Below are 26,428 nucleotides of genomic sequence, written 5' to 3'. Positions count from 1 at the left end.
CTGCGGTGCACTCCCGCGCAGCTCCTCTTGGGGGAGGAAGGTGAGTCTCCCCGGATCTGCCGCTTGTTGGGTCCCTGCTGGAGGAGCAGTGGCCGGACTGTGCCGCGGATCACGGTTTATGGCAACCCAGAGCTGAGAGCCCGCGCCTGGGCTCCGCCTCTGCAGCCGGCTTCCCTGCTCCGTTACCTGGGAGCTCTGCCGCACTCAGGCACCCCCGGTCTTTCTGTGACCCCGAGGGTCCTGAGACCACACTGTCCCAGAGGGTTCCATCCCCCGCTTAGCCACCAGAGTGACGTCCCTCGGCGGAGCAGACTTAAAATTTCCAATTTGTGCTCCGTGGTTCTATCACTTGCCAGAAGCGGCCGACGGAGGCCCCTCCCCCGCCGTCTATCCTCCCGAATATCGCCTCGGATTCACTTCTCCGCACGTCCTACGTTCCAGAAAGTGGTCGCTTTTCTCTTTTCTCTGCCATTTTTAGCTATCACTTCTAATCAATCCTTCATCATGCTGGCCTGTGGAAAGACAGTGCACCAACAGATATAAAATAGCTGGTGAAAGGGCATTTCATGCAATAATGATCATCATCGTTTTCAGTGTATGTGCAAAGGCATGCTTTTTGTCCTTCCAGTCAGTATATATCATTATCTTCATTTTACAATTAATGAGACTGTAGTAAAAACAAATTTTGTTCTTTCCCAGGTCCTACTGCATGCCACAAAAGGTTGATACTCCAGAATCTCATTAAAATTAGTTGTAAATGTAGCTTATATTTAATATATGTTGAAGGATATATGTAAAATATCCATATCTAAGATAGAAAGTATAAAGACAAAATAAACCCATGAATTCACCACATACGTTAAGATCTAAAATGGTATCGAAACAGTTTTTTTTTTTCCTGTCCCATTTCCCTGTTTCCATCTTTGCAGAAGCTCTTCTTTTTCCCCCTCTTTTGAATGTATGGTAGCCTAAATAACATACTGTTCAGTATTGTTTGTTAGTTTCATAATAATGGAATAACTTGACTTATGTTTCTAAGAGTCCTATTACAAGCCATTGCTTGTACCTTGTGCAACCACACCCACCCCAGCAGACTCTAAGCCAAGGGTGCATGATAACCCACAAGAATGAAGAAATGCCCCAGAGACAGTGATCAAAACACAGGTTTATTGGGAGAACTTAAGTCCAGGAGGTCCAGGAGCAGCCCACTGGACAAAACATCCGCTGCTGGAATCTATACACAGTAAGCTCTCATGGTGTAACAATTAGCCTCGCAACTCTCTGTAACCTGTCCCTTCTTGCACAACCAGCATTCCAAGGAGATCAAGGCCTCCCATCTGTACATTCTTCCATACAAAGGAGACACATTAGGTTGTGCACCCTGGAGCCCTGACCTTGAATACTGTACAACATGTTTATCTACATATCCTGCTTGATGGGCATATAGACAGAAGACAGGACCTCTACATTCTCAAGACAGTGATTAACAGGGCCATTCAGTGTGTGCTTTGCAAAACCAGCCTTTCAGCACATTCCCTACATGCCTGAAGTTTATTTTATTTCTATATAGTATCTCACTGAATGAATATACCATACTTCATCTACTCTTTTGGCAATGATATTTATTGTTTTCAATTTTTTTGTTGTTCTTATACAAACAGAACACGTTCACACTCACAGATAAAGATTGCTGTGGTTTTTATTGTTCCTGTGTCCATGCATAAGAGCACTCTAACATACACACTTAGGAGTGAAAATGTTAGGACAACACAGATGTGATTATGCAGTGCTGTAAGAAAATGCCAAACATTTTCCAAAATGGTTGTACCAACACAAAACTTCTAGTAGTTTATGTAAATTTGTTTTGACAGGCATCCTTTTCAATACTTGGTGTTGCTAGACTTGATAATTGTTAGCAATCTGGTGGATATTAAATTGTGTCTAATTATGATCTTAATTCCATTTCTCTGATTATTAATCAGGATACGCATATTTTCTTACGTCTGTGAGCCCTTCACATTTCTTTCTCTGTGAAACACTTGCTTATGCTTTGCTTATATTTTAATTGGATTATTTGCATATTTTGTATTGGGTTATTCAAATGTCAGAGACAAAAACACATCATTGTACATATCTTTTGCCAATTCAGTGCTTGCATTTTTAATTACCTTATGGTGATTTATCTAACTGATATCCTAAATGTCAACCTTTCTGTTTGTGACCAGAGTTTCTATGTCTTGTTTAAAATACACTTCTCTACTCTGCAAAGATAGTTTCCTATACTGACTTTAAGAATGTCAAAGTCTGGTCTTTAAATTTTAAATCTTAATCCACCAGAATTAATCATATGTGTAGTATAAAATTATGATCCAATTAATTTTTCCATGTATATAACTAGACCATTTATTGACTAGCCATTCTTTCCTTATTGATCTAGCCAGCCATGTTCATCATTGTATGTTTCCTTATCATTTACGGGTCTAAGTCTGATTTCTCTTTCTGTTCCATTTGTCAATCTCTGTATCTGTATTATCTTAATACAACCTTACATGTCTAAATATATGGTAAGTGGGCTCTAATACCTTATTCTTGGACTTTACCACACAAATTTTAGAATCAGTTTGTCAATTCACTTGCAAAAATGATACTCACAGTGTTAACTGTAAGTACAAAAATTTATGGATGAATTTGAAGGGAGTGGACATATTGATGATATAGATCATTTTATCCAAGGACACAGTGGGTTCCTTTATTATTGTTTGTTGTTTAATAAAGTAATGTGGTTATCTGTTTCTTTGGCACAAATCTTATTAAGTTTATTCCTCATTACTGCATAGTTTTGTTGCTATTGTAAATGATAACTTAAAAATCCATCTTTCCCAAATCTTAATTACTGGTAAATAGAAATACAGGTTATTATGTTTATTTTTTTATATAGTCACCTTGCTGAAGTTTTAATAATTTGTCTGGAAATTATTTCAACTTTTCCATGTTAACAAATGTATGAGCTACCTAAGATCAAAAGTTTTAGGATTTTTGCTTATTTGTTTTATTTGTTATTAAGCCACGTCTAATTTTCTATTTAGTCCATTTATTGTATTTTGGATTGTATATGTTTTATTTTTATTTTGTTAAATCTGCATTACTATTTGAAGCAACTGTTACTTACCACCATGTTAATTTCATAAACCAGTTTTAAAAATGTATCTAATGATCCCAATATCTGAAGTCTTTTGGATTCTATGACACTGGTGGTTTTTTTCCTTTAAATCTGATTATTCCATTTTCCAGCTCATATTTGCTTAATATTGATCTGCAGGAATCCTGGGTAGCTAAATCAGTGATTCTAGACTCTGTGGGCACTTGGAAATCAGTAAATGAAACTGACCTGAGGTCACTGTGGTCTCTTTCCTTGGGCCCCAGGGTTCCAGCCTTAATCCCTTATCTCTGGCCCAAAGCTTACTTACCAGATCACAGTGCTGACTAAACATTTGGTCTTGGTGTTTCTCTGCATCTTGCAGTTTGCATCAAGGCTTATTCTTCCAACGTCATGTTTTCATAATTTGTTCTGATCTGTTTATTCTGTCTATAGAGATTTCCCTAACCTCAAAACCTTTAAAAATTATTTTACATAGAACCTACAGTTTTGTTTTTATTTATTTATTTGTTTATTATTTTTTATGTTTTTAAGTTGGAAGGCCCACAATACTGTCCATATGTCAGAAATGGAGCTTAAAGACCAAATATTTTAACTCTGCAAGTATATAATTTATAATATAAGCATTAAGGAAAATCAATCAAAACTGGGCCTGCAATCACAACTTTGTTTGAAACTCTTTAATCTCAAGGTGAGCCACTGTTTTATAGGAATACAAAAGCAAATGCCCACAAAATATTTCATACTTTATGAGAGAAATCCATGAAGACAATGCATTGCTATAGTCTTGTTTTTTCATGTGCATTTCTCCCCTCTATTCAAAATGTTAGGGGTTCTCATAGATGTTGGACATACTAAATGTCTGCAATCTTAGGTTTTGATGAATGTTAACTAGGTTATGGGTTAAGCTGTTGTGACTGAGACTCAGAATAGCAGAGACTTAAAGATCAGGCTGGTGTGCTAGCTGCACTGTGTTGATGAGCCAGGCTCTTACTGTCATGTCACTTCAACAGCCCTACAGTGATTCTCTTATCGGCATGGTCAAGAGCAAATCACCATTGCTACCACATTCCTCTAAGAGAGAGGGAAGAGAAAAAGGGAAGGCACAACTCTTTCTGTTCAATACAAGAAGCTACATCCATTTTGAGTTTATTTTTGCATATGGTGTAAGAAAGTGGTCCAGTTTCATTCTTCTGTGTGTGGCTGTCCAATTTTCCAGCACCATTTGATGTTTGTTTGTTTGTTTGTTTGTTTGTTTATTGTCTCAGTAAGTAATTGATAGTAACTGTAGTAAGTGTGGCTAAAGAAATATTACCTGTCTGGCCAAGTCTGAATTCTTTTGTGTGTGTGTGTATGTCTATCCTCTTGTCCCCAGCACCATTTGTTGAAGAGATTGTCTTTCTTCCAGTTACCAAGTAATCATATGACACACGTCACTGAGGTGAAATTGGGAAATGTAGTACCTATTCTTTGGCAGTTATGTTTCTAGCACCATTTGGGGGATCTATTACTATCGAAGAAATAGGATAGGATATTTGAGGTTCATATGATGGTTTCCTTTCTTTGTTTATTGCTAAATGCTCTGACTTTCAAGACCATCTGATGCTAAGAACAGTTACATAGCCTCTTGTGTTTAGCAAATGAATCAGCATTTCATGTTCCACATATATTATATAATATTTAATTCCAAAAGAAATTGTCTTAGTTTGAGTTGCCTCACAAAAAGACTCTGTGTAAGGTTGTGGGTACAAGTACTCCATTTAAGAAATGATCCCATGGGCACCTGGGTGGCTCAGTCGTTAAGCGTCTGCCTTCGGCTCAGGTCATGATCCCAGGGCCCTGGGATCGAGCCCCGCATCGGGCTCCCAGCTCCACGGGAAGCCTGCTTCTCCCTCTCCCACTCCCCCTGCTTGTGTTCCCTCTCTTGCTGTGTGTCTCTCTGTCAAATAAATAAATAAAATCTTAAAAAAAAAATGATCCCAAAAACCATTACGAGCACATGGGGAAATGAGACAGGGAGGAGATAAAAGCCAATAATTTGCCACTACTGTCAATCAGAGGCAGATTTATTTGGGACCGTCTGAGAAACTGTGCCCTTCAACTCCACAATTTATCCAATAAAGAACAAGGAAGGCCATGTGATTATTCACTATGTTTACCAACTTCCATTCTTCATTGGTTGAGGTTTGCTCTTGGGGAGTTAACTCTCCTACATGACTACCCTACTGTATACATAGGTCAAGCATATGCCCCAGGCCAAAGAATATCACCCAGAGACACTGAGGAAGCCATGGGCATGCACAGGAACTACAGGCCACCTGAAAGCAGACCAAGGGAATATGTGCAGGGCATTTCCAGTAACCTCTATAACCCTGTAAGCTGATATTACCTCCATTTTCCAAAGAAGGATACAGAGGCTCTTAGCGATTTTGAAACTTGCCTGGTAAGAAGGCCTGTAAGGCTTCTAATCTTTTCTGTTTCCTGCACTTTACTTCTCTACATGAGAATTAAACAAACAAACAAACAAACAAACAAAAAACTGTTATTGGAAAATCTTTCTGATTTTTCCAGAATTTTGATACTTCATGAAGACTGTAAAGGATCCCTGCTTTTAAATTCTTATTTAAGCCTCCAAGTGCCTGCCTTCATTGGCAGAGTGATGCAATTTAGTCTTTCTTGCATTGCAAAACAGCTTCCAGACATTCCAAAGTAGTTCACACTACATCTGATCCATTCCCCGCATGCACCAGTGGTGATTGCTGAGATGAAGTAGTTATTTAAATAGTGTAGAGTTGAGTTGGCCATTTGCATTTCTTTTATATTTATTTGACTCAGAGGAAGAGATAATGAGAGAGAGAGCACAAGCAAGTGGAGTGGCAGGCAGGCAGAGGGAGAGGGAGAAGCAGACTCCCTGCCGAGCAGGGAGCCCCTTGCAGGGCTTGATCCCAGGACTCTGAGATCACGACCTAAGCCAAAGGCAGCTGTTTAACTGACTGAACCACCCAGGCGTCCTGCTTTTCTTAGTTTATGTGAGTCTGTGAACTGCCACAGGAAGAGCCAACTCAGAGTGGGAACTGAGGGTGGTCCAGTGTATCTTTGACACTAGATTTCTCCCACTGGATATCTGATTATTGGTACAGGAAGAGTTGCCTTCACCTTGGGGAGCATTCACTTAAGGAAGAAATAGACAGCTGGAACTATTTGGGTTTTCTTTTTCAGAAAGAAGAATGTACATTGTGTGCATGTGTGTGTTCCCAGTTCCTGTATCCACTTCCAAACTAAATGAATTCAGTATGTCTATTCCTATAAACATATATATGGTATGATATGATAGGTATATGATGTCATACAGAAGTAACCTAGTCAAGATCATAGGGCAAAACAGGATCTAAACCACAACCAATGAATTTTACCATATCTTTCTGATTTGGCTGAGAGACTGCTACCAAACTAGAGAAAAAAGTCTCCAAAATGAGGCATAATATTCCTTACACTCTTAAACACAAAGATACAACATATTGAGGGCTTTCTGGGTGACACAGCTACAATGTTACCAGCATATTCTGTCTTTCTACCTCTCTCCTATCTCTCTCTTTCTCTGTTTCTCTGTCTGTCTCTGTCTCCAGGGCCTTTGCACAATCTGCCCGGAATATGTTCATTGTATTCATGTCATCCCTCCCCCCAGCTCTGACCCAACACCTGAACAACATGGCTGGTCCTTCAGATTTTGTCAATGCCTCTGGGAAGTGCTCCTAACTTATGGCATCACTTTCAGTGATGCTATGCTTTCCTTCAATAGCATTTATAGCAATTTTAAGTTTATAGTTATATACATAATTATTTGTTTGACACCAGGCTTTCTGTCTATATAAGCCCTACAAGGACAGAGCCTATTTAAGCCATTTTCACCACTGTATTTCAAAAAAAAAATGTGATACCAAGCAGGCAATCAAAAGTCTACTGAGTGTTTTAATTAGATTTTTATTCTAAAACATTTATTCAGTCAAAGTCAAAATGGAAGGAAATGCTTTCTTCTTTTACAAATTCTCCTAATCATTAAGCATATTTTTATAAATTGATCTTTATTTTAATCATATATAAACATAATTCCATGGTATTCTTGATTTGAGGCCTTATTTTAACTTGACTATTTTTTAATATCACTTCATAGTCTTATATCATTATATATATTGGTTTCATAGATCATAGGGTAATAACACTCATTATATATATTGGTTTCATAGATCATAGGGTAATAACACCACTGTAGTATACTTATCCTTCCTCCATGACTGTATATTTGTTAATCCTCCTCCTAGTATTTTTAATTTGTTATTGTATATTATCTTGCAATAAACAAATTTTATGTGCATAAACCATTTATATATATATGTATGTATGTATATATGTATGTATTTATGATAAATTCCCAGAAGTAGAGGCAAGATGTACGTACATATTTATTGCTCTAAGAATGTCTTCTTAAAATACTCTCTAAAAGAAATGTACCACTCTAGATTTTTACTAACAATATGGGACCTCCATTCTCTTGTTCCACCTCTAAGATAATTAATAACCTTGTCCATATATCTTCACATATTTCTCTATGGTTGTAGAAACATGGCAACATGAGCATACCTGAAAGGGATTATGCATTGGTGCATTTCTTGATTCCTTGATTTTATCACTCAATCTTTCCCCATGTTAATTAAGGAAGATTTGATATATCATTTGAAATAACTGCTATCTTATATTTCATAATATGGATTCACTAAATTTATTCTTCTAACAACAGTTATTCAAGATTGTTTCCAAAGTGTTTTTTTGTTTTGTTTTGTTTTTTGTCAGCACAAATAATACTGTATTGGACATTTTTGTACATAAACCTGTACTTACCAATGCTTTCACTTCTAAACTCTCTAAAAAGAAATCTACATGAGTAAGATTATTGGGTCAAAGATTATGTGTACTTAAATTTTAATATATATTTATAGATTTCTTTCCAAAAAAATACTGTAGAAATCTACCATCCCACTATATGCAATATATTTCAAAGCAACCATCTCTCTGACTCCTTGCCATTGTTAATTGGTTGCTGGTAATTTGGATTTTCTTTTTTATGCAATGCCTGCTCCCAAAGTCTGCCAATTTTTCTATGTATTTCTATCTTTTTTCTCATAATTTTAGAAAATACTTGTGTAATGAATATGTGTACTTTTACATACACCCTTTTGTCTGTCTTATGGATTGCAAATAATTTATTCCAAATATACTCTCTGTCCTTTTTTTTCTGTTCTTTTTTAATTAATTGTGTAAAAAATGTGCTAAAGTGCTCAATATTAACAATAGCGGGGTCCATGGAAATTGTGCAAATGAAGGGTGACATACTCTATGTCTAATATTTAAGAGTTATAAGTTAAACTGTTATAAAATAAACTGTTAAAGAAAATATATTCTATTTCCAACTTTCAATAACATACTTTCATAATCATATCGAAACCCAGTTTAACATTTAGAATTCTACCCCTGAACATGGTGACACAGGGATAACTGACCCTTGGACCACTATCACGGGAAAGATAGTGATCTTTGTTTGCTGTACTTTCAACTGTAATCTGTTACAGCTTTCTCTCCTCTTGTCTGTCTCCCTCTGTTTCTTCCTTTATTCCATTCCTTTTCATTCCCTTGGTCAATTCCCTTTGAACAATGTTTAGTAGAAGCCATGATAGTCATGATTCTAGTCATGTTCCTGACTACATAGGAAATTATTTTAAAGTCTCATTGTGAAGTATGATGATTGCTACAAATTTCTGAGAGATATATTTGATCAAGTTAAGAAGATAATATTTATTCATCATCTCCTAAATATGTTCATGCCGAATGATTGTTTATTTTATCAAAATACTTTTGCGCACCATGACATGATGGCAGAGTGTTTTTTTTCAGTCTATTAATGTTGTATATAACACAGATTTCTGACTTTAAACATCTTTCATTCTTAGTCATCTTTTTATGTTTTATATATATTTATATTTTTCATAAATTTCTATGAATACATTTTTAACTCACTTTTGGGGCTACTTCACTAAATATTTCTAAGCATGGCACTTGTGTGGTTTTGATTTTGCTTTTTAAAAGTGTGTTATTGTCCATTTCCTGGATTTGTAGGTCTTCTGTCAGTAGCCATGAACTCATTTATGGTGTTGATTTTATCTTGTTGCAGCTCCATTCATACATCATTACCTTCTAGAGAGCACCCGGGAAATACTCTCAGTATGTGTACATTCCATTTTATTTGCCATTTGGTAATTCTGTCTTGCACAGGTTGTATGTGGGTAAAAACCCCATTCATTGAACCACCCCATGCTTTTCCATTTTTCCATTCTAACTGGAGGAACACTGTAATCTGGGATTGAACGCAGAAACTAGATATGCATCTTAAATTTCCATTTAACCTTTGCACATGTTTCTACATCTGAACCTGCATAGGGTTATTATTTATTTAGTTGACTCTTCCAGCTCTTATTTTGTCAGTTTCTTTTTCAGTCATCTCTGCTTCATTCAAGGGGAGTTTTTCTTTGTAAATAGACATTACTGCTCTGGCTTAATAACCATCATTCTTCATAAATCTAATACAAGTTATTAATTCCATGAGGCAATCATAAATACTCAGTTTCTATGAAGCAGTTCAAGAATTTTCTTAGGAATAAAATACACAAGGTTGAGAATCTGGGCTGTAAGAGATTTTTTTCTGCATTCTCAGAGGTTATTCTTGCCTACTCAGATTTTTCAAATTTTGTTCTACATAGTTTACAGACAAATGAATTGTTTCCTTGATGGATGCATAAATTATTGCCTGCCAAACAAATACTATCCCCAGACTTCATGAGTTATTAAAAAAAATGAAACATGAAACATTCTCTTTGAAGTGAAAATTCCTTAGTATTTAATTATATATAACAATGGGATGGAAAAAGTGAATATCTAGGAAAATACAGTGAACTAGGAGACGAGAGTTCTGGACTTAGTTTGCATCCAATTTGAATGCACATTGGGTATAACATAGTTTTCAATCCAATGTTTTACATATTATTTTAAATAAAATAAATCAAGCTTTTTATATAAATTCTAAACACAAAGTCAGAGAAAAATTTTCAGTAATCCTACCCTTCTTCAAACTAACAATGAACAATTTGGAGTATATGTATTAACATCTTCATCTAACCTCATGCTGTTTGTTGTTATTTTCTAATACAGGGTTGTATTACTAAATACTACCATGGCCTAATTGTTTTACTTAATGATACACCAAGGGAAGTTCTGCAAGGTGATAGCTACAGATATATCTCAATTTTATTATGTAAGAGATATTAGATAGTTGGAAATTCAGATTTTTTAGGTTTTTGATGTTTGTTTTTGCCACTCAAGCAATTCTGCAATAAAAATAACTATATGTATATTCTTATATATTTCACATAGCCTTTTATTTATTTAAAATTGATCCACACACTTAGGATTCTCATGTCAAAGCTTATTATTATTATTATTATTATTACCTTTACTTTGGGTATTGTGAGATAATCCCCAAAACATTGTGACAATTGTTATTTCCACAAGTAATGGATGAGAGTAACAATATTATCAACAGCCCCGTAATGTATCTAAACTTTTATCAATTTGATGGACTAAAAATGATATCAAATTATAGTTTTAATTTGAATTTTAATGACTAGTATTGATTTAATATCTTTATTAGTCATCTTGATACCCTTGATAATCAGTGGTCTGTTATATACTTGCAGACAGTATTGTGACTGAGGGGAAGACAGTGGACATAGCCCTGGGGCAAGACAAGCAGTGTGTGCTGTCATCTTTCACACTTAAATGCAATTGGCTATTGATCTCTTTGATGGTGAAGATCGGAAAAAAAGTATATTTACCATAACAGTAGTTACATACTAAAGGCCAGATGGTATACTGATACGTTCCTGGTACAGGCGCATTCCATGCTAATGGTGTTACAACTTGTAAGTTATAGTAACAAGTTTAGTTTCCTAACAATAGATTTTTGAAGGCAATAAAAGCAAACCGACTATAGTTTTGATAGAGATCTGTACTCTTTTTTTTTTTTTTTTTTTAGGATTTGATTTATTTATTTGACAGAGACACAGCGAGAGAGGGAACACAAGCAGGGGGAGTGGGAGAGGGAGAAGCAGGCCTCCCGTGGAGCAGGGAGCCCGAGGACGCGGGGCTTGATCCCAGGACCCCGGGATCATGACCTGAGCTGAAGGCAGACGCCCCTGTACTCTTGTAACTTAAGTCACTGATATTGGTGCTAATTTATGAAATTTATCATGGGATCAAGCATTGTTTTTGCTTTATTACATTAGTTCAGTGGGGGCATTTTCGGGAACTTCCACTTGATACTTTCTTGTATAATAACTCTTAACTTTTACGAAATAATTATAAAATGGAAATGATAAACAAAGCCCAAAGTTTCTACATTTCTTTGAAAAGACTAATAAAGTAGCAAACTTCTGACATAATGGCTAAAAAATAATAGAGAGAGACAAACAATTTATACACACAAACACACAAAAATAATGGTAGGTATAAAAAGGAGACATATATTTGGGGCGCCTGGGTGGCTCAGTCGTTAAGCCTCTGCCTTTGGCTCAGGTCATGATCCCAGGGTCCTGGGATCGAGCCCCGCATCGGGCTTCCCCGCGGAAAGCCTGCTTCTCCCTCTCCCACTCCCCCTGCTTGTGTTCCCCCTCTCTCTGTGTCTCTCTCTGTCAAATAAATAAATAAAATCTTTAAAAAAAGAGACATATGTTTAACTATACTAAGTATTAAAATAATAATAACAAGACATGTCTAATCTCAAAAATATAGCAATACATATGAAAACTCCCAAAAGGAACAATGTCCTAAAAAAATATATATTCACTGAAATATGCTCAGTAGGAAATAAATAAGAAAAGACATATAAATATTAAAGATAATAAACTCCCCCCCAATAAGTCTATGTGAGCTTCAAATATCAGATAATGGCAATATTATTAGACCTTTAGTGCTATAAGATAGCTAAAAGAGAAAGAATTCTCCCAAAATCTTCCGGAGTCACTGTAATCTTCATAACAAACCAGCCAAGTACTATATTTGCATGCTATTTTCATTCATGAATATAGATGCAAACATTCCTAAACTGTTCAGCAAACAAAATCCAGTAATGTGTATAATAATAATATGACAAAGTCAACTTTCTAGGAGTGCAATAATTACGTAACATAAAGTCTGTTGACGTTCTTTACCACATTATTAATTAAAGTGGGAAATTAATCTGAATAGATGTAGAAAATGTTATATGGTCTATTTCAACACACATTTGTTTTAAAACCCTGAAACAATTAGCAATAGCAGGAGACTTCTTTTACATGATAGAGATTGTCTGCATTATCACATATCATGCCTAATGTACAACATTAGAATTTGTTATTTTAAATTCAGAAATAAAAATACATTACTTCCCATATCTTTCATCAGTATAGAAATGGGAACTCTGACCAGACCAGAGGACTAACAAATAAATAACAGGATGAAAATTTCAAAGAAAAAAATAAATCTGTCATTAATTGAATACAATATGATTACCCATATATAAACACATATTTTAAAGGCAGATATATAGTATAAAGTTCAGCAAGTTTGCTGGAGGTAAGATCAACACATAAAAATTAATTAAATACCTTTTTATCAACTCATAGACCATATACTTTTAAGATTCCTAAATGTATAGTAGTCATAAAATAAAAGCTCCTAGTAATAAATCTAATAATATCTGTGCATGGCCCTAATTGAAGAGGAAATAATAATGGGTACGTGTGTATATGTTTATATATATACATATATAATTACTTTTTATAAAAGATCCAATATTGTAGATATGTTAATTACCCTCACATTAAAATTAGATTTAATTACAAAGTCTTCCAGGGTATTTTATGGAACTTGAAAAAGAAGTTCTAAATTGAATGTAAAAAATAAAGGATCAAGATTATTTAAGCAGCAGTATTATGCAGAACAACCAAAAAGGTGAAAATAATCCACATGTTCATGAACTGATGAATAGCTAAACAATATATAATATATCCATATAATAGAATATTATTTTTTTTAAGATTTGATTTATTTATTTGACGGCAGGGGGAGCAAGTGAGCACAAGTAGGGGGAGCAGCAGAGGGAGAGTGAGAAGCAGGCTCCCCGCTGAGCAGGGAGCCTGATGCAGGACTTGATCACAGGACCCTGAGATCATGACAAGAGCAAATTTGGCAGTAAAAATAATGAAGAATTAATACATGGTACAACATGGATGAACCTTGAAAACATTATGTGAAATAAAAGAAGCCAGACACAAAAGACCACACATTGTATGATTCCACTTAACATTATCCATAACAGGCAAGTCTATAGTGACAGAAGGTAGATTAGTGTTTGTCTATGGCTTTGTCTATGGTTGCAGGGAATTGAATGTGACTGTTACTGAGTATAGGGTTTCTTTATGAGGTGATGAAAATGTTCTAAACTTAGATTGTAGTGATGGTTATACTAAAATATACTAAAAATCTCAAAGTATACCTTTTAAATTGGTGAATTTTATAGTATTTAAATTATAACTCATAAAGCTGTGGAAAATATATTAGCTACAAAATTTTGTGGAAAAAAAAGCTAAAGTAATGATAATATGATAATCCCTTTGATATTGGGATTGATAACCCAGTGAAAAACAATTGATAGGCCAGAAATGGACAGATGTATTCATGAAAATTTGTTAAATGACTTAAATGCTTTGTAAACCATTGAGAAAAAAGATGGAATATTCAAAAATAATTCTTGACAAAACATAACTGAATCTTTCAGATAATGTACAAAAATAAATTAAAGATTAATTAAAACACAAATTGGGAAACAAAACTTTAAAAAATTATGGAGGAAATATATGAAAATATATCTATTATTTTACTACAGAGAAGGAATTATCAAATTAACCAAAATCACAAACCATGGAAGAAAAATTGATAAATGTATCTAAGTAACATGTATAAATTTCTGTGCATCCAAAAATACTAAAATTGATATGATAAGCCATAGACTATAAGAAGTTATTTGCAACAAATATATTTTATGAAGGATCACTACCCAAAATTGAAGAACTGCAAATAAAGAAAAACAGTCTAATAGAAAAATTTGTGAAAAAGTAGTTAACAGAAATGAAATTCTAAGTAACAATAAAATTATGAAAATAAGAGAATAGAGAAAACAAGTTAAAATTATAGTGAGCCACCAATTCACATTCCTGTTCTGTTTTTGAATGGGGGATTGGAGAACAGACACAAGGTCTAGATGAGGATGTAGATCAATGGAAGCATTTGTATAATTCCCTTGTTAATGCTATTACAGATGTTAATGTGTTACAATCACTTTGAATAGCAATTTGGTTTTTCATGTTGAATTTTGATAGTGTACATATCCTGCTATCTAGCAATTTCACTCCTAAATATATATCCTAGAGAATTTCTCATATATTTATGAAGTCACATACCTTGACTTCTATAATTCCACTACAGTGTTTTGTGTGTATACAGAAATATATGTACATACGCATGTATATAACATACACACACTGACATAACCATATGCTCATCAGCAGACGAATGAGTAAATTAATTGTGGTTTACATGTACAATGAAACACTATCAGTGAATCTAGAAACACTGGAGTAACAAATGTTAACAAGGAGAATTTGACAAATCTATTGATTGAAAAAAACAAGTGGTAAAAATATATATAGTAATTAAGCACCTAGATAAACATGCAAAACAAGGCATGTAACACATAATTTTCACACATACATTATTATATACATGCACATATGTATATATTTGATAAGATACATACACATATACTTGGGAATAATAAAATCAAATTCATGATCTTGGTAATCACTGGAAAGGAGAGTGATTGAAATTGATGCAACCAGGAAGGGTATTAGGTATCACAGCTAAGTTGGTAATACAATATTTTATTTATAAAGCTGACAGTGAGTCAGGAGTTTTATAATTTTATTTTTATGCCTTTGCTATATTTAAATAAATCATAATAAGTTTTTTTTTTAAGATTTTATTAATTTATTTGAAAGAGAGAGGCACAGCGAGAGAGGGAACACAAGCAGGGGGAGTGGGAGAGGGAGAAGCAGGCTTTCTGCCAAGCAGGGAGCCCGATGTGGGGCTCGATCCCAGGACCCTGCGATCATGACCTGAGCTGAAGGCAGATGCTTAATGACTGAACCACCCAGGCGCCCTCATAATAAGTTTTTAAAACTCAAGTAAATTAGGTATATAACATTCTACTAGTAATGGGGATTTAATGGGGATCTAATTCTCTTTACCCTATGCATTCTTTCCAACAACATATTCTCTAAATTTTTGGAGCTCTCACACTGCCCTCTAACAGTTTACAAAGCACCCTGAAGTTATTTAATAAATTTACTACTGCTACACATCTTGCTAGGCATTAGATAGACCATGTACTGTAATACCCAGTTCCATGTGTTCAGAAAACAATATGAAGAATTAAGAATCTTGGTAATACTTTTTAAATTAATTTTAGTAAGAAACCATAAATGAGATTCTGAAATAAATTTTAGAGTAAGTTTACAGGTTAAATTTTCAAATAAATTTTACTTAGGGATAATTATAACAAATAGAGAAATAATCAAATTGAAAATCAATGTTAGAGGGTGCTCAGTTGGTTAAGCATTCAACTTTTGATATCAGTTCAGACACTGATCTCAGCGTCCTGAGTTCAAACCCCATATTGGGCCACACTGGGCCACACCAGGAGTGGAATCTACTTAATTAAAAAAAAAAAAATCAATGTTAACATCATGACAGCATAAGATGCTCTTCCTTTTTGTTCCTCCTTTTAACAATTAAAATTCATCATTCATCCATGAACAAAAGTGTCTCTGTGGGAATTGTGGCACCACACACTAAGGGACCCAAGAGGAATCTTGCCCATCTGTGCATCAGATGATAGGAAGACAGACATCAGTACAGGCTGGGGAATAACAGGAGCTTATGACCAGGCTTCATCCCCTCTCAGCTGTGGACAGGAAGTTCCTAGAAAGCACTGACTTAAGCCAATACCCCAGAGGAGACAGCCATCGCAAAGTCCAGGTTTCAAGAAGAGAGATTCCAGTACTCTGTTGGAGACCAAAACCAAAACCCAAAACCACCACCACAACAAAAACCCAAAACACACAAAAAAAGTTTGGATGCACTGGAGAAAGTAAGAGGAACTTTTCCAACAGGACCCATACCCCAGGGTGGCACAGTGTAAGCTGAACTAACCTGTGGTAACATATCTTGTTGGGGGAAGGGAGACGGTGAGCAAGGGCTCTACTTCCCCAGCTATGCAGGATACTGCTAGAGAAAGCTGTTTCTCTGTCAGAGTATTGAGTTGAGATCTCCATGACTGGGATGAGGGAGAATATGAGGGAAAAGGCAAATACAAACATAAAAAGGCATTAAAAGGATCCAGTTCCTGGTGACCATGTTCAGGACCCCAGCAGGAAGCCTGACCATAAGCTACTTGGAAAACCTTACAGCAGGATTCCCCCGACTGGCCCACAGGCTTCCCCCAATACCACATGGGCCAAATCCACACCTCCCCCCTCACTATGTGACCAGCTCCTTTTGTGATCTTTCAAGGTGGTAGTGAGAAAGACCAAGCTCCAGTAAAGAGGAAGTGGATACAGAAAACAAGCAAGGAAGCAAATTTGAATTTAAGCTGTAGCACCACCTTTGGGAAAACAGAGGTTTTCAGACATCCAGGCTTAAGAATTCTGCCACAAGAGGGAGCAAAAAGCATGGGAACAGGTGTATTGATAATAAACCAGAGAAAGCCTCAAATAAATGCAGGACCAACCAAAGGTATCTCCCACCTGAAGGCAGTTAGTAAAGATTGGAGAAGGTGACAGCTACTTCTAATGTAAAAATAGCAATACAAAACTCCAAGGAACATGCTGAATGAAGGAAGCATGGCATCACCAAAAGATAACAATGATTTTCCAGCAAAGAACCCAATACACAGAAATCTGCAATGTCTTTAAGCAGTAATTCAAAATAGCTGTCCTGAGGAAACACAGTTAGTTACAAAAAACACACAGAAAGACAATTCAACAAAATTAAGGGAAAAATATATGAACCAAATAAGAAATTTAACAAAGACTTAGAAATCATATAAAAGAACCAAACCAAAATTCTGAAGAAGAGGTGAAGAATTCAATAACTAAAATGAAAAATGCAATATAGAGCATCACAATCAAAATAGATCAAACGGGCGCCTGGGTGGCTCAGTCGTTAAGCGTCTGCCTTTGGCTCAGGTCATGATCCCAGGGTCCTGGGATCAAGCCCCGCATCAGGCTCCCTGCTCCACGGGAAGCCTGCTTCTCCCTCTCCCACTCCCCCCTGTTTGTGTTCCTTCTCTCGCTGTGTCTCTCTCTGTCAAATAAATAAATAAAATCTTAAAAAAAAAATAGATCAAACAGAAGATAGAATCAGTGAGTTAGAGGATTGACACTTAGAAATGTCTCAATAAGAGGAGAACAAAGAAAAAAGAATTAAAAAGAGTGAAGAGAGTCTACATGATCATGGGGGAACAGCATTCAAAGAAAAATGTCAGGGGATGCCTGGGTGGCTCAGTCATTAAGCATCTGCCTTCAGCTCGGGTCATGATCCCAGGGTTCTGGGATTGAGCCCTGCATCAGGCTCCCTGCTCTGCGGGAAACCTGTTTCTCCCTCTCCCACTCCCTCTTCTTGTGTTTGCTCTCTCTCTGTCTCTTTCTGTCAAATAATAAAATCTTTACAAAAATGTCAGAATTATTAGTGCTCTAGAAGGAGAAGAGAAGGAGAGGAAGCAAAAGTTTAAAGAAATAATGGCTGAGTACTTCCCAAACCTGGGGAGAGACTTGGACATCCAAATTTATGCAGTTAAATAGATCATCTCATTATTTCAATCCAAAAATGATCTTCTCCAAGGCATATTATAATAAAAATGTCAAAATCAAGGAATAAAAAAAAATCCTGAAAGCAGCAAGAAAGATAAAATCGTAACCCGGAAAGGAAGCCCATTAATCTATCAGGAGATTTCTCAGCAGAAACCTTATAGGCCAGGAGAAAATGGAGTGACTTACTTTCAAAGTGCTGAAAGTAAAAAATTTCTAGCTAAGAATATTTTATCTGGCAAAGTTATTCATTAAGTATGAAGGAGAAATAAAGACTTTCCCAGCCAAAAACCTGGGAGTTCATCACCACTACATCTGTCTTACAAAACTGCAGAAAGAAATTCTTCAAGCTGAATTGAAAAGATGCTAATTAATAGCATGAAAACATACACAAATATACAGCACACTGGTAAAAGTGAAAAATATATAGTGAAATTTAGAAAACTCCAATTCTATAATAGAATACTGTAATGCTGTAATGAATACTTAATCATAGTTTAAGGTTAAAGGAAAAGAGAATTAAAAATAACTGTATCTACTAAATTTTGGTAATGAATACAATATATAAAAGAAATAAATTATGACATCAAAAAGTAAATAAAATGGGAGAGTATAAGGATACACCATTTGTATGCAATCAAATTTATGTTGCTATCAGCATAAGATGTTACTTTTATAAAACGTTTAAAAGTAAGCATTGTGGTAAGCAAAAAGAAAAAGAAAAAAAAAACCTGTACTAGATTCAAAAAGATAAAGAGAAAAGAATCATAGCACAACATCACAGAACATCACCAATTCACCTATGTAGGTAGACAAGAGGGGGAAAGGAATACTGGTCCTGCAAAAAGGCCAGAAAGCAATTATTAAAAGGGCATTAGTAATCCTTTCTAAATATAATGGATTGAGTTCTGTAATAAAAAAACACACAGTAGCTGGATGATAAAACAAAAACAAAAGATTCAAGTCTATTCTGTCTGCAACTCCAACTTAAAGGACAACATAGGCTCAAAGTGAAGAGATTAAAAAATATTCCATGCAAGTGGGAACCAAAAACAAGTGAGAATGGCTATACTTATATCTGAAAAAAATATACTTCAAGCTCTGAAGAGTAAAAGACTACTATATTATCATTATAATGAAATGGGGTTAACTCATCAAAAAGATATATCAGTGGTAAATATGCATGCACCTAACATTGGAGCACTTGCATATATTAAGCAAATGTCAACAAATCTGAAGGGAGAAATGGACAAAAATACAATAATAGTAGGGGACTTAAATAGCCCGCTTTCAGAAATGGATAGATCATCCAGACAGAAAATCAACAAGGAAACCTTGGACTTGAACCAAATGGATCTAATAGACGTACATACAACATTCTATATAACAGGAACATAACACATTTTTCTCAAGTGCACATGGAACATTTTCCATATAGGTCATTTGGCCACAAAACAAGTCAACAAATTTAAGAAGATTAAAATCACACCAAGTATCTTATCTGAACATAATGCTAAGAAACTAGAAATCCACAAGAAGAAGAAAACTGGGGAAAGTTCCAATGTGAAAAATAAACATCACATCTTGAACAAGCAATAGGTCAAAGAATAAATCAAAAAGGAAATTAAAAAAAATATCTTGAAACAAATGAGAATTAAAACACAACACACCAAAACCTATAGGATGCTGCAAAAGCAATTCTTAGAGGGAAGTTTATAATGACTGAGATTTATAATTATTAAGAAAAATGAAAAATCTCAAATATAAACCACACTTCATTACACTTTATGAGAAAAAGAAAACTAAGCAACTAATTATAAAGCTACTTGTATTCCTCTAATCATTAAGTATTATTCTTTTTTAATTTATTCTTCTCTGTCATAATTACCGGGTTATCCATGAAGAAGTGAGTTTTGAGAAGGTACCTAGGTCTTTAAGACGGGAAGATAGGTCTGTAAGACAATAATGCATTTAGACATCTTATTTACTCTTTCATTCATGGTCACTTTCTATGGGTTAGTGTAGAAAATAATTGTTCCTTATGAGTCTTAAAATCCAGCAGGCTATACAAACAAATGCTAAAACACACAAAAAGAGACTATGGAATTCAAAATAAATAATATCTAGTCTAGAAATGTGTGTATGTGTGGCAATTAATGGCTTCAGAAAACAATATTCAGAATAAATAATTCTTGAAATAGTAAAATAACCCTGGTAGTTTTCAAGGATCTATAAAGAGATGTGTTTCATTGTTTCTTATAATGTGTAATGGCAAAGACATATCTGAAGAATGACTATGGGCTCCAGGGTCCACTTACCTTCATTCTATAATGGTGAGTAGAGACAGCATGGCGGCAGACTATGTCTCTGCACAAAAGGAAATGAACAAAAATTGTTCTTTCCATTGTGTTTTAGACCAATTCTTCATCATTGTGCAGAAATTACTGTCACTGGAGTATCTGAAGAAACTCACCCACTGTGCTTGAGTTCAGAAGATAGAAAACTCAGAGTGCCTGTGGTAGACACAAAAGACTTTGATGAAGAAGATTTTGGAGATGGGCAAGATTTTTACAGGGGAATAAAATGGGAAAGATGGCAGAAGGCATTTTTCTGATTAATATTTTTTTTTTCCTTTAGGAAGAAGCTGTTTATCTTAACCAGCAACCTAAAGTAATTTAGCTACTTAATTTTCGAGAAGTCGTGCTATCCAAGCAGGTGCTAGAAGTCAAGCCAGCAAATACATTTAATATTCAGTAAAAGGGCTGTGTTTTGCCTCTCCTGCAGTGTTACATAATTAAGATAGGAATTAAGATAAGAATAAAAGATAAGCAAACATATTGCTTGTGTTATTGTCCATTTAACTGACAAACGGTTGTCTGAGTGATTCTTCAAAATTAATCTTCATTGAGTTGCAATATTGTTTGCATAATAATGTCTGGGATTTATATAAAAACTTTCTTCAAGGAGCTAAACCAGTTTTATGAACATATCTAATTAGTCTTCTTAACAGCTCTACGTAAAAGAGGGCTGGAGCCAGTGATTCCATTATCACAAATGAGAAAATGCAGATATAAAATTCTCACTAACATCACTTAGCAAAGCAATGGTCATGGCTACATAGAGATGCTCCCCATCTCTACTAAAGAGACTTTCTTTTGTGCCAGGTGTTATCACCTTGTCAGGTAGATGTATGAACACAAGCCTTAGAAAGAGAGGCCTAGTTTGAAATCCTAGCTCTTCTAGCTATTAAACTGTGTGATCTTGGACATGTCAGAAGATCTTTTTTAAAACTTGATTTCTTCACATGTAAAATTAGAACATACAGTGTCACTGCAAATATTTAAATAAATAGTGCATACAAAGCACTGAGCACTGAAACTTAGAGAATTAACCAATGTTATTCCCTTTAACTGCGTAATATTAACCCTCAAAGACCACATCCGATACCAAGATCAGAACCACTATTTATAAGGTGTTATATTGACTTAAAGGTGTTAATCTGCATCCTATTCCTTCAACAGAGCCTTGACTGACTCTGACCCCTCAGTCTCCAGCACACTGAGACCCTGAGGCTTCCTGTATCCCTCCATGGGTATACAACAGGCTCCTCCTACACTTCCTTACTCCCAAGTCTGTACCTTTCTGAATTTTCTTTCTGCCCTTGTCTACAACAACTTGTTCTTCATTTTGTACCCATTTCTACAAGTGATCTTTTTATAAATGCATTCGTATTAAGTGATTAATAGTTTCAACCGACTGTCTTTGAAACTTTTTTCCAGTGGTTTTGTATACCTGAAACAACTGGCCTAGAGATGAATCCTGTAGTTTCACATACTGCAAATATTTAAGGGAAGAACTATTCTTCACTGTCTATGCTGCTTCCTGTCACATGAGTGAATACAATAGGGGTTCAGATACTTGTTCAAATGCCAGGCGCTTTATATCATCTTCTCTAATTAGGCTCACTAATACAGCCAATTATACCAGCATGTTTTATAATGATACTAGTGCTCATTCTCAAAAGTATGCCACTTGAGTCAATTAATTGGTAAATTAATCTTAATCTGAATTTACACACACACAAGCAAACTATTTTTTTTAAATAATGACAGGAATTTGAAGAAATTAAGTAATTTTATCCTAAATCACACACATATTAAATGCTAAAGCCAGTATGCAAATTTTTTTTTTTTAAGATTTCTTTTTTTTAAAGATTTTATTTATTTTTGACAGAGAGAGTGTACAAGTGGGGGGGGGCAGAGGCAGAGGGAGAAGCAGGCTCCTAGCTCAGCAGGGAGCCCGATGTAGGACTCAATCCCAGAACTCCGAGATCATGACCTGAGCCGAAGGCAGACACTTAACCAACTGAGCCACCCAGGCGCCCCCAGTATGCAAAATTTGAAGTGCAATGATTAGAATATGGCAAATTGTTCAAGTTTTGTTGTGTTTTTTAAATAAACTGACAAGACCCATGGACCTTCCTCATAATTATACCACACTGTATCACTGGGGAGGAGAGGGTTCAAGTAAGTTTTCTGCAATAACAAAGAACCATAGAAGTTTTATTTCTCAATCACACTTCATACTCATGATGTATTGAGGGAAAGAGGGTAAGATCCATAATCATACTGGAATTTTTATTAAGATTGTTTTGAATCAATCAATTTGTGAAAGATAGTTAAATTTAGAATAGTTTTTAGATTTATCTTTAAACATGTAAAGTTTTTGATTCTATAGTGAATGTTATCTTTGTTGTTAATTTTTTATATTTTTTATCTAGAAAAATTGCTAAACTCACCAACTTAATAATTTTTTCTCTACATTTTTTATTTTTCATATACTCATAGGATTTATGAATAATAGGAATTTTATTTTCTTTCTTTCCCAATTATTTTAATTTTAGCTCACTTATTTGCCTACTGCACTGGCCCTGATCTCAAATACAATGTAAAATAAGTGTGGTCATGGTAGGCATCTGGTCTCACTGTAATCTAAAAGGGAATGATTTCATCATTTCATCATTAAGTGTGATGTTTGCCATATATTTTTATATACTTTTATCATATAGATAAAACGCCTCTTTGTTCCTGACTTTTTGAGTAATTTTTAAGTCATGAATAGACGTTGAATTTTATCAGAACTGTTTCTGCATCTATTCTAATGTTCATAAAACTATTTCCTTAATATGGGGGCACCTGGGTGGCTCAGTCAGTTAAGCATCTGCCTTTGGCTGAGGTCAAGATCCTGGAGTCCTGGGATTGAGCCGCACATCAGGTCTTCTTCTGCCTCTCCCTCTATCCAGCCACCTGTTTATGCTCTGTGTCTCTCTCTCTCACTCTCTTTCTCTCTCAAATAAATAAATAAAATCTTTAGAAAAAAGATTTCCTAAATATGTTAATATAGAAAAATCCAACAATTATATTTCTAACAAATTTTGAATTCCTGATATAAAATCAACTTGGTGAATATATCTTATTCTATTTTGTATATATTGATGCATTTAGTTGGCTAATATTTTGTTTAGAATTTTAAAATACTTTTTCAATAATGAGATTGGTCAATAATTTTTCTCTTTTCCATGCTGACTTTGTCATATTTATTTTGAGGGTTAGTAGCCTCATAAAATATTCTGAAGGATGCATTTTCTTTTTCTACTCTTAGAAGAATTAGTTTGATGCCTGGGTGGCTCAGTTGGTTAAGCGTCTGCCTTCAGCTCAGGTCATGATCCCAGAGTCCTGGGATCAAGTCAGGCATCTGGCTTCTTACTCAGTGGGGAGCCTGCTTCTCCCTCTCCCTGTCATTTCCCCCTGCTTAAATTCTCCCTTTCTCTCTCTGTCTGCAAAATAAATAAATAAAATCTAAAAAAAAATGTTTAAGATTAACTTATCATTTTACAATTTGATGGTTTCACTAGTGAAGTCAGCTAGGCCTAAGAAATCTTTATGGAAAGATTTTCATTAATAAAGAAATAATTTCAATCATTATTTGACTATTCAGGATTTCTCTATCTTTTCATGTCAATTTTGGTAAATGATATGATTCTAAAGATTATTTATTTATTTATTTATTTGGGAGAGAGAGAATGAGAGACAGAGAGCATGAGAGGGAGAGGAGGGTCAGAGGGAGAAGCAGACTCCCCGCTGAGCAGGGAGCCCGATGCAGGACTCGATCCCAGGACTCCAGGATCATGACCTGAGCCAAAGGCAGTCGCTTAACCAACTGAGCCACCCAGGCACCCCAAATGATATGATTCTAGCAATTTGTACATTCCATAAGCATTTGCATATTCTATTAGAAATGTATTTATAATATCTTCCTATCACGATTTTAATTCTGCAGAACTAGAGTGATATTGCAATTTTAATACTTGAAGTTGATTTTTACTTGTTTTCCTTCTCTCTCTCTCCTTCTCTCTCTCTGTTTCTCTCTCTCTTCCCTTCTTCATTTTAATGAATCAGGCTTTAGATGTATCAGTTATGTTAATCTCTTGAAAAATTAACTTTCATACTTATAGATTCCCTCTAAATATCATGTTTGATGTTACCTTCATAGTATCTTCCTTTTTATGTTATTTTGGCTTATTTAGCTAATTTTTGTAACTTATTGAGATAATTTTTTATTATTACCGTCATTGGTATTCTTTGTTTCTAACATATGCCCTTAAGTCTATATATTTTCCTCTAAATATATCATTAATTATACTTTGTTTTTTGCTTTTTTTAAAAGATGTTATTTTTATTTATTTATTTTTGAGAGAAAGAGAGAGAGAGAGGAAGTGGGGAGGAGAAAATGGGGAGGGACAGAGAATCTCAAGCAGGCTCCATGATCAGGATGGAGCCCTATGTGAGGTTCAGTCTCATGACCCTGGGATCATCACCTAGGCCAAAATCAAGAGTCAGATGATTAACTGATGAGCAACCCAGGCACCCCTCATTTGTTATACTTTTGATATGCAGTTTTTCAGAATTAATCATTCAGTTTATTAATCATTGATTATTTTCCAATATTCAATATAATTTTGTTTTGTACATGGTTTATTTATAAGTTATAATGTCGGAACATAGCCTCAGGTTAACCTTTACACCTTTCTTATTGATTTTCAGCATTTTTGCATTATTGCCAGAAAAACTGACCTAATTTTAATCCAGTTTTTGAGTTCTAAGTTCCATATATTAATTCATATTTTGTATCTGTGTTAATTCTCTACTCTTACTGACAGTTTTTCCTGCTTGTCCTACTAACCACTTAGAGAGTTAATGGGAACTAAATGTAGATGTATCTATTTGTCATTGATTATCAGTAAATTTTTGCTTTATATTTTTGAGGGCCATATAATTATATATACACACATTTAAAATTATCCTACTACCATTGTAAAGTGATCATCACTTGTAGTACTGCTTTTCTCTAAAGTCTACTTTGTCTGATATTAATATAGGTACACTCATATGCTTTTGTCTAGTATGTCTATTACTTTTGGCAATATTATATTATAATATATTATTTTATCAATAGGATATTATGTTTTGATGTTCACCTAGTCTGCCACGATTTATTTTGTCACAACAAAAGTTTATCCATTTATACTTTATTTAATTACTTAGAAGTTTTCATTTTCCTGCTTATTCTTTGGGCTTCTCTCACTTCTTTCTTGTCATTTTGGATTTAACTTAATTATTCTGTACTTGTTTTTTCTCTCTCTTTTTAAAGATTTTATTCATTTATTTTGTAGAGAGAGAGCACAAATGGAGATAGGGGCAGGGAGAGAGGCAGAGAATTTCAAGCAGACTCTGCACTGAGCATGGAGTCCAACGCAGGGTTCCATCCCACAACCTCAAGACCTTAACCTGAGCTGAAACTGAGACTCAGAGGCTCCAACTGACTGAGCCACCTAGGCACTCCTCTCTCTCTTAATATGAATCCAATTACTTATTTTAGAACATATTTACTTATATATTTGAATGGATATCTTGGAATTTTCAAAATGTGACTTGACTTAAGAAAGTTTCTTGGGGACGCCTGGGTGGCTCAGTTGGTTAAGCGACTGCCTTCGGCTCAGGTCATGATCCTGGAGTCCCTGGATCGAGTCCCGCATCGGGCTCCCTGCTCGGCAGGGAGCCTGCTTCTCCCTCTGACCCTCCCCCCTCTCATGTGCTCTCTGTCTCTCTCATTCTCTCTGTCTCAAATAAATAAATAAAATCTT

Source organism: Leptonychotes weddellii, chromosome 3 (assembly GCF_054177405.1).
Source record: "Leptonychotes weddellii isolate Sample4059 chromosome 3, ASM5417740v2, whole genome shotgun sequence".
Lineage (NCBI taxonomy): Eukaryota > Metazoa > Chordata > Mammalia > Carnivora > Phocidae > Leptonychotes > Leptonychotes weddellii.
The sequence above is the reverse complement of the archived record's forward strand: the minus strand, read 5'-3'. Positions refer to the sequence as shown.